Source organism: Nansenia antarctica, assembly GCF_963989245.1.
Source record: "Nansenia antarctica genome assembly, chromosome: 1".
Lineage (NCBI taxonomy): Eukaryota > Metazoa > Chordata > Actinopteri > Argentiniformes > Microstomatidae > Nansenia > Nansenia antarctica.
In genome coordinates this window covers 1,252,337-1,261,473 of record NC_137674.1, presented here as the reverse complement: position 1 = coordinate 1,261,473, position 9,137 = coordinate 1,252,337, and positions in this window count along the sequence as shown.

The window sequence follows — 9,137 nt, the reverse complement described above, 5'->3', positions numbered from 1 at the left end:
GTCAGGGCAGGTTTGGGCAGGGCTCTGACCAGGTCCTGTGTTGGTTACAGTTGTTCTCGATCGCTTGAGCACATTTCTTGAAACAACTTTGCAAAACAGTTAACATGTTCCCCTAAACATGTCGTTTGCCAAAACAATTTTTTTTATTTTTTTTTACAAAATGCACTATAACTCTCAACTACATTTACATCTGATGAAAAGTTCAATCCACTATTCATTTTATAACGACACTAAATAGTAAATATAACCATCAATATGCATTGCCGATTGTACAACTTTCAATGGTGTACTATGTAGTTTATGGTAGTACTGCGCCTGTTACAAAGAATATGATCGCTTCCTATAAATCAAACTCATCTAAAATATTCAGAACCAAGCATGTAGTTACAACAACAAAAATGTAATTACTGTAGAACAGTACCAACAAATACATTTCGTGAGTTTAGAATGATAAGGTTCTATCTCCGTTTAGGTGAGTTCAGAGATATTGAGCGTCAAAGTTTGTTTTGTGAGATGGAACCTTTGTATTTTATTAATTACTAACTAAAAAATTTCAACATTTTAAAAATAACACCACACAGGCATTAATAAACACCTAATGGATCAGATTATGTAAAAAAACTCAATTTTGACAAAAATGGAGATAGAACCTTATAATTCTAACGTCACGATTTACAGTAGTCTATTCTCTCCTGTGTACCAGGTTACTGATGACCTATTCCATTTATGATTACAGACTGTTAGTTGAACTGTTGCTCAACCAGTTACAATGTATGGAATACAGATTCACTATAATGGGGGGAATAGCTATATACTGTATGCTACGGAAATAATTCAGCTTTGTTTGTCAACACTTTCTCGGTTAATTTGTGTATAATATGTAGAGAGTTGTATGAACTGTTTTGCAAAAAAGGAGCTTAACATGAGAAATTACAGTTTTTTGCTGAACATTTGACTGTTGTGCTCATGCACTGTATGTTACTGCTGTAGTCATCTGAACTCCAGTTGCATACCAATGGTTTAAGCGATCGAGAAAAAACTCTCAAGAGTTGGACATAATGCCAAGATAAAACACTGAAATGTTTCAATAGTATTCATCACATAAGCTGAAAAGGGTGTATCAACTTTCTCTGTATGTGTGATTGTTTATGGTTGTTCCCTACAGTTTAGTGGTTAAATGCGATCTGTGAGTCACCCTTCTGAAACTGTCCACCATAGAGCATGTAATAATACTACTGTGGCATTCGCTATGGAAACTGTTTAAAATGTCGGTTGGCATTGTTTGGAATAGCAATGTTAAAGAAATGCAGCAATCATGTATTTTGTTAGCCCATACCAGTATTTAAGGGCAGCCTTGATATTTAAAAATGTCCCAAGCAGACCTGTTATTGACGTCAATGCATGATTTACCAGGAAGTCTGGGTTACACTCTGGGTTACACGCTCTGATCTCATGTTAGAATTCGCCCCCAAGACCAACTAGACTGCTCAAAACCGTTATAAGCAAAAATGACAAAAACGATGTGTGTATTTGGCCCAAGTAGGACTCGTGTAGTACAGCATAGTGGTTGTACACCACAGTGCCTCTGTACTGTTGTTAGAAGATGTGTAGGGAATTTGAAACAAGAGCATTGAAAAGTAACCTTATCTAACATGTTAGGCATTTAGCATTTCCCCCCATCCCAGGAGTGTTCAGTAGTGTTAAGAGGATATACACTGTGCTGACATTAAACATGTTGACAACTGGCTCCAATTTGCATGTGCAAAACATTGCCAAAAAGTGAGCAGTCTGCTATCTTAACCGTAATATTTTGGAATTGACTGGCTGACACATTATCCATTGGGAGTTTTGAATACAGCAACTAGCCTTGGCATGATATGCAATGCATGGTCAGACCATTTACTAAAACTCTGGTTAATGTCAGTTCTCAAAAAAACATTGTAAAAACCATGCTGTAGAGTACTCTGTGTTGTATTTTCCTCAGCACCATTTGTTCAAATTGGGACCCAATCTCATACAATGCTTTGATTTTGTTTTCACAAATTTGTGATTAAAACTTCTAGATTTGTACAAGTGTTCACTGTTTAAAACAAATCTGAGGAAATATACTCAGATTGACCTCCAAACAAGGGGATAAGTAATAAATGGAATGTCCCTGACACGAAAAAAAATAAATGGTTATTTTGTGCTTTTATTGTTTTAGTACCTTTTGTGTTTTGAATCTTTATGTACATAACTTTTGTTATAAAAAAATGGAATGAAACCTTTTGAATGCATCTTTACTTAATCACACTGATAATTCCAGATGCAATTAATAGTATACCGGTAGTATGATATATTATGATGTAATATAGTAAGGGTCACAAAAAACATCTACATCATACTATACTATGTTCTTTTTTGGTGATGCTTACTATATCATGCTACAACATACTATACGATATATCATATTATAAATGTGTGTGTCCATGTGCTTTTGTATAAAAAAAATATTAAGTGAAAAAAAGAACATAGTATAGTATGATATATTATATATCATATTTTTTTTACTAAAGAGAAAAAATAAAGTGGAAAAAAAGTGAAAAAAAGAACCACAGTATGTTGTTCAGTATGTTCTTTTTTTTCTTTTTCACTTTTTTCCACTTCATTTGTTCTCTTTAGTATGATAATAATATATCATACTATACTATATAATATTATCATACTAACGAAAGAAAGAAGTGGAAAAAATGTTTTAAAATAAAATGTTTCACTTTCCCCCCACTTTTTAAAAAATTATATCATACTTAGGGTTAGTGTAGTATATCATACTATATCATATTATCATACATATTATCATATTACATACATATTATACATATTATCATACTAACAAAAAAGAAAGTGAAAAAAAGAACACTATGTTCTTTTTTCACTTTTCCCCCCACTTTTTTCTTCTTTTGTTAGTATGATAATATTATATCATACTATACTATAATACTATACTATATCATATCATACTAATGAAAGAAAAAAAAAAGTGAAAAACGATTTCCGTTAGTATGATATGTATAATATGTATGTAATATGATAATATGTATGATAATATGATATAGTATAGTATGATATAATATACTAACCTTAAGTATGATATAAAAACAAATTTAAAGTGAAAAAAAGAACATAGCATACTATGTTCTTTTTTTCCAGTTTAATTTTTTTTCGTTAGTATGATAATATGATATAGTATATAGTATTAAAGTATAGTATGATATATTATTATCATACTAAAGAGAAAATATGAAGTGGAAAAAAAAATAGTATACTATGTTCTTTTTTCACTTTTTTCTACTTTTTTTTCTTTCGTTAGTATGAATTTTATAATATATATTTATATATATAGTATATATACTTTTCCACTTCATTTTTTCTCTTTAGTATGATAATAATATATCATACTATACTATAATACTATATTATATCATATTATCATACTAACAGAAATGTTCTTTTTTTCACTTTTTTTCCCCGTTAGTATGATATAATATAGTATTAGATGAAAGCACAGGTGGGTATACCTGCTGGGCATTGCTGCCTGTCGCACCTCCGACGGTGCCAGTGGGCTGACAGCAGGGTCGTCAGCCGGGAGCCACCCTTCACTGATGTTTCGCTCCTTTAATCCCGGAACATCTCAAGGTGGTGGAGCAGTGACAGGGACGTCTCCCTGCAGCCAGCCCTAGGATCCTCCTTTCCCCCACGCCTTGTCCTTTCTTCTGAGCCAGAGCCAGAAGCTCCCTTGTTCAGCCTCCTCCACCAGGTCTTTGAGCGCCTTTCTCAGCTTGGATCCTGTGATCCCCAGCGACCTCAGGAGCCGCTGTGTAGATGTTCCTGTATAGCCTCTGCACCCAACTTCCACAGGATAGGTGACTGCCCTCCAGTGGTGTAGTCTAGTTTTTTCTAGTGGGTATACTGTGATTTTGCCCTCCCAGTCAGAGCGACACCTGTCCCGTAGCGACACCCCATAAGCACCATCACACTCACTTATGCATACAGTATGCATCTACACCAGTGTTTGCTGCCTTGGGGGGGGGGGGGGGTGGCATGGACTGTACTTGTACATCAAGCTGCCTCACGCTACAGAAACAGGAGATAGGCTCCTGCCCCCTAAGGGCCGTTAGGCTCGAGAACCATCGGTTCTCAAGGCTACTTACTTATGTGGTCTTGACTACCTGTCCACTTTCTCACCTGGTTCTTGCTCTCTCTCTCTGGTGTGCCGACACCATCCTGCTCTCTCCTTCTCTCCCTCCCTATCCTCCTCTTTCCCTCTTTTGCTGTCAACCAAAAGGCAAACATAACAACCAGAGTATTTATAATTTAATAAGAGGTATACATTGAATTCATATCAAATCATAACATAATTCTAATTGAATATTGGGTTGCTGTGGGCAATGCAGTCAGATACTGTCTTTACTTACTCTCTCACCTGTAAGAAAATCGTATGTCCAACTACAAAAAACAGACATTTCCAATGAGTGAGGGTTTGTTCCAATGCTTCAATCCACTGTCCATGTACTGTAAATATACCATTATGGTATTACCATAAAGCCCAATTCTAGCAGAATAAGAAAGATTGTATATCTACTTTAAGTAAAATAATAAAGTGCCTCCAGTTAGCTCTTTAGCTGGCATGTGTGCAGCAGACTAGCTCATCTAATCACCTCTGAGCTAGCTAGCTTGCTAGTTCTTTGACACTATTATTCACACCATGAAACTATAATCAGACACTTTCTAATCACAATAATAACGACTAATTTGAACCAACTTTCTCTGTCAGAACACAGTAATTATATTTGCTAACGTTTCAACTTGCTTACTTTCTTCGAGCTTTCACCCTGCAAAAACTCTCTCGCGTCGCACGCGCACACAAAACAAACCAAAAGCATTCTCCAGCGGTGTGTGGAGGTCTGGCCCGCCCGCGAATTTGCGAAACCTAGGATGGTAAGGGGAGGCAGGGCAATACCGCTACCTGATTGGTTGGCGAAGCACTCCCTCATTGCCCCCTCATTGGCTGCCTCCCCCTACCATCCTAGGTTTCGCACATTCGCGGCCCGCCCACCCCAAGGCTCTGTAGGGGAAATACTGAGACTAGCATTCTGAACGACTGGTTATGCGATAACAAACATGTCAGAAAGTTCGAAGTAAGTGCTTCGTAACACAGACGGGGTGAATTTTATGAATGAAAGTGAAAGTTCTGTCACAAAACGCCGTTACGTATCCTCGCGCATTTTCTAGTGGGTATACGCAAATCCTTGTCCTTTCCTAGTGGGTATACGGCGTAGTCCTGCGTATCACGTAGACTACACCACTGCTGCCCTCCACCCTGCTTGCGAGCACGCAGCTGCCAAGTCTGTGTACTTTTCCTTCTTTCTCTCGAAGGCAGCCTCCATCCCCTCTTCCCATGGAACGGTCAGCTCCGCCATGATGACTGTCCTCATCGGGGTAGACCAGAGTACGACATCTGGCCGAAGGGAGGTTGATGTGATCTCGTGTGGGAACTTCAGCTGTCGATCGAGGTCAGCTCTCATGTTCCACTCTCCTCCAGGAGACAGGAGGGACCACTGCTTCGTGCTGCTGCCCTGACTTTTTCCCCCTTGCCGGACAAACTAGATCCGCTGCTGTGATGTGACTGGGCTGCTCTTGTTTCCATTCCAGTCTGCGTGCTTCCAGAATTTCCGCTAGTTTGCGCAGCACCCGGTCGTGCCGCCATCTGTACCGACCCTGCGTCAGTCCCGCCTTGCATCCAGAGAGGATGTGTCGCAAGTTTGGGTTGTTGGCGTTGCAGAGTTGGCAGGTCTCCTCTGTGCCGTACCAGAGGTGCAGGTTCCGGGAACTGGGAAGGGTGTCGTAGGTGGCCCTGATCGAGAAGCTCAGCCTTGCTTGGGGCAGCCTCCACATATCCTTCCATGTGATGGCTCTGTTGATCACAGCCTCCCACGTTGTCCACCTTCCTTGCTGTTGTTGGCCCATGGCTCTGATTTTGTAGCACTCCTCTTCGATCTTTACGACTTCGGAGATCACTAGATCTTTCCTTTCCTTCCTCGTTGCCTTGGACCACATCTTGGGTGCTGATCCCCATCCAAACCCAGTCCTGCCTGGCTGCAGCACCCCGACGATCTCCTGGTGTTTCAAGCGATTGATGGCCTGGTCAACTGCCTGCGTGGCATCCCACTTGCGTCCTGTGCGAACCTGGGCCTTGCTGTGTTGGACAAACGGGTCGGGTGAGTCTCTCAGCTCGAACACGAGTCTCACCTTCTCCTGTTTATAGCCCAGGCTGATGGATTTCAGTGGGAGCTTCAGTGTGGTTCTTCCAAACAGCGCTGTATTAGTGAGGCAGCGGGGAAGGCCCAGCCACTTGCGGATGTAGTTGTTGGCTTTTGCGTCCAACTTCAGCACTGTTGTTAAAGTGATGTCACACAACTTCAGGGGCCACATGAGACGTTGGTATAAGGTGAACTGGTAACACCACACCTTGAATTTTCCTGGCAGGAGGCTTTGGTCGATCTTCTTCAGGCCGTCCAAGAGCTGGGAAGTGACAGAAGAAGTGTGCTTGTCAGAAAGGTCAGCCGTGTAGAGCCTTCCGAGGCTTCGCACAGGATGGTCCACTAGCAGCGGGATCTTCTCGCCATCCACTGAGAAAGAGATGTTGTCATTCCGGACTCCTTTCCTGATTGAGAGACTGCGGGACTTAGTTGGTTTTATCCTCATCCGGGCCCATGTTAGGAGCTCCTCAAACCTCTTCAGAAGTCTCGCTGTGCACTTCTTCTTCTTCTGCTGCTGTCTGAAGGAGTGTGGTGACATCATCCATATACTGTAGCTCCGTAGGGCTGGGAGTCGCAGACCTGACTGGGATCTGACTCCTCGGACCATCTGTCTTCCGCCCATTAGGATGATCTCAAACGCTGCTGTGAAAAGGATGGGGGAGATCGAACAACCCATCGCTATCCCTTTCTCCAGCCGGTGCCAACACGTTGAGAACTCCTGGGTTGTGTAGCATACATGGAAGTTGTTAAAGTAGGTTGCTAGTAGGCTCTGGATGCACGGTGGTATGTGGAAGAATTTGAGGGCAAAGTGGATGAGCTGGTGGGGAACAGACCCATATGCATTTGCAAGGTCCAGTCAAACGACGTGCAGGTCTGATTTGCTCCACTTCGCTGTCTGGATCTGTTCCCAGATCATAGCCGAGTGCTCCACGCAGCCAGGAAATCCTGGGACGCCTGCCTTCTGACAGCTGGTGTCGATGTAATTGTTTGCCAGGAGGTAGCTGGTCATGCGCTTTGCCATCACTGAGAAGAAAATCTTCCCCTCCACATTCAATAAGGCTATGCCTCTGAATTAGCTGATGTTATGGGAGTCTTTCTCTTTCGGGATGAAGGTAGGGACTGCTCTGCTCCATGCTGAAGGGATGGATTCTGTTTTCCAGGCAATGCCCATTAGTCTCCACAAAAGCTTCAGGGTCATTGGGCAGCTCTTGTATACCCTATAGGAGACGCCATTTGGTCCGGGTGCAGATGCAGCTCTCGCATGCTCCACCACCTGCTTAACTTCAGACCATCTGGGGGGAGTGGTGTCAAACTGAGAAGAGGGCTCGGGTGGGAGCGGTACGTGCCCTGGGGAACCAAGGGGACTCTCCTTTTGGCTGTCACTGAGCTGGTCCTTGATGTTTTCCTCCAGCTCCTGCTCGGTGGTCTGCAGCTTCGTCTCCTCAAGCAAACCCCGGGCGTACTTGAACGGGTCCCGGAAGAAGTTCGTCCTTGCCTTTTCCTTGTTGCTTCTACGTTTCCTGATCCTTTCAGCTCGCCTCAGGTGGGTGAGTCTGGTTCTGATCTGACTCCAGAGGTTCTGCAAGCCCTCCTTCTCCTCTTCCTCAGCTCTCCTCCATGCCTTCCGCAAACGTCGCCGCTCCTTTACCAGCTGGAGGATTTCTCTCTCCCGTCTCCCGCTCTGCCTAGGAACGGTCCTCCTCTGAGGCATCTCTCCAAATCTTCCCTTGCCTTCCTCATAGATGATATGGCCGAAGATGTTCAGCTTGGACGTTGTGCTGCCTCTTAGACTGTTCTGGAGGGTGGTATGTAAGCTTTCGTCGAAGCTTCTCCATGAATCCTTGTCGCTGGCCTTTGGCCACTTGATCTTGGGTTTCCGGTCTGGCTTCTCTGGGGTTTCTTTGGTGGATTCTCTACCTGACGTTCTGCTCTGATGCTCCTGTTGTTGGTCGTGCAGATGTGGTTGCAAATCCTGCTGGGGAGGCTGTTCTTGCTCTCTCTCACCGGATGCAATGGTGGGATCAGTAGCACTGTGGTGCTCAACCTGGCTCTGATTCCTCCTTGTCTGACCTGCTGGCGCAGTGCAAGCTTGCATCTGGTAGCTGCCGCCGCATTTTGTCCTCCCCTGGTGGATCCGCAGGCCCAAGTAGGTTGTTACTTTGGACCACCCACAGCTGCATTCTCTCAGGATCCTTTGATCGTTAGTCGTTGCCGTTCCAGTCGTTACCGTGTTCTCTGTCCTGATTATTATAGTATATAATCATATATTATAGTATAGTATGATATATTATTATCATACTAAAGAGAAAAAATGAAGTGGAAAAAAAGTGGGAAAAAATATATACCGTATATATTATTTTCACTTTTTTTCCCACTTTTTTTTCTTTCGTATGATAATATGATATAGTATGGTATAAGTGGAAAGAAACTGAAAAAAAGAACATAGTTATGTTCTTTTCTCACTTTTTTTTTCTTTCGTTAGTATGATAATAATATATCATACATATATATACTATACTATAATACTATACTATATCATATTATCATACTAACGGAAAAAAAAGTGGAAAGAAAGTGAAAAAAGAACATTTCCGTTAGTATGATAATATTATTTAAATATATATAAATATATTTTCCAGTTTTTTTTCCACTTCATTTTTTAATTTAATATATCATACTATACTATAATACTATACTATATCATGTTATAATACAAACGAAAGAAAACAAAGTGAAAAAAAGAACATACCTATAGTATACTACGGAAGAGTATTAGGGCCACCAACACAAGTTTTTTTTTCTCCCGAAAGGGGGGGGGGTTATATTCTGAGATTAAAA